This window comes from Arachis ipaensis, chromosome B10 (genome assembly GCF_059453495.1).
Source record: "Arachis ipaensis isolate K30076 ecotype BB chromosome B10, ASM5945349v1, whole genome shotgun sequence".
NCBI lineage: Eukaryota > Viridiplantae > Streptophyta > Magnoliopsida > Fabales > Fabaceae > Arachis > Arachis ipaensis.
The window spans coordinates 64,767,546-64,768,874 of NC_142435.1; the positions used below are offsets into that span (position 1 = coordinate 64,767,546).

Here is a 1,329-nt window from a genome sequence, read left to right on the forward strand (position 1 = left end):
CTTAATCAGAATCTCCATGGTATAAGCTAGAACTGATGGCGGCATTCATGAGAATCCGGAAAGTCTAAACCTTGTCTGTGGTATTCCGAGTAGGATTCAAGGATTGAATGACTGTGACGAGCTTCAAACTCCTGAAGGCTGGGCGTTAGTGACAGATGCAAAAGGATAGTAAATCCTATTCCAACCGGATCGAGAACCAACCAGTGATTAGCCGTGCTGTGACAGAGCGCGTGAGCGTAGTTTTCACTGGAAGGATGGAAGGTAGCCATTGACAACGGTGATCCACCAACACACAGCTTGCCATAGGAGGACGTGTGTGCGTGAATCAGAAGACAGAGGAAAGCAGAGATTCAGAAGACAAAGCATCTCCAAAACTCCAACATATTCTCCATTACTGTACAACAAGTAACTTTTAATTTATGCTCTACTGGTTACTCACAATTCAATTGATAAACATAATTGACTTCCTGACTAAGATTTACAAAATAACCATAGATTGCTTCAAACCAACAATCTCCGTGGGATTCGACCCTTACTCACGTAAGGTATTACTTGGACGACCCAGTGCACTTGCTGGTTAGTGGTACGCGTTGTGAAAAGTGTGATTCACAATTCGTGCACCAATGGTCCAATGACATCTTATACAATTCAGACAGACCATCATAGAATATATCCAGGATGGTCCATTCTAAAAGCAAGTCAGAAGGACACTTTTTGGTCAGTTGCTTGTATCTCTCCCAAGCTTCATAGAGGAATTCACCTTCTTTCTGTCTGAAGGTTTGAACATCCACTCTAAGCTTACTCAGCTTTTGAGGAGGAAAGAACTTGGCTAAGAAATCCGTGACCAGCTTATCCCAAGAGTTCAGGCTATCTTTAGGTTGAGAGTCCAACCATACTCTAGCTCTGTCTCTTACAGCAAACGGGAAAAGCATAATCCTGTAGACCTCGGGATCAACCCCATTGGTCTTAACATTATCACAGATCTGCAAGAATTCAATTAAGAACTGAAAAGGATCTTCTAATGGAAGTCCATGAAACTTGCAATTCTGTTGCATTAGAGAAACTAATTGAGGCTTTAGCTTAAAATTGTTTGCTCCAATGGCAGGGATTGAGATGCTTCTTCCATGGAAATTGGAATTTGGTACAGTAAAGTCACCAAGCATCTTCCTTGCACTTCCACCATTGTTATTGGTTTCGGCCATCTCTACTTCTTTTTTGAAAATTTCAGTAAAGTCCTCTTCAGAGTGTTGTATTTTAGCTTCTCTCAGCTTCCTCTTCAGAGTCCTTTCAGATTCCGGATCAGCTTCAACAAGAATGTTCTTATCCTTG

The 1,329-nt window shown here is 41.7% G+C and overlaps 1 non-coding gene across 1 annotated transcript; it reads left to right on the plus strand.

The window, feature by feature from the left end:
• Nucleotides 1-696: 696 nt before the first annotated feature.
• Nucleotides 697-800, plus strand: LOC148580319 (small nucleolar RNA R71). Its single transcript, XR_015895702.1, has one exon. It is a non-coding gene; the product is annotated as a small nucleolar RNA R71 (small nucleolar RNA).
• Nucleotides 801-1,329: the final 529 nt, after the last annotated feature.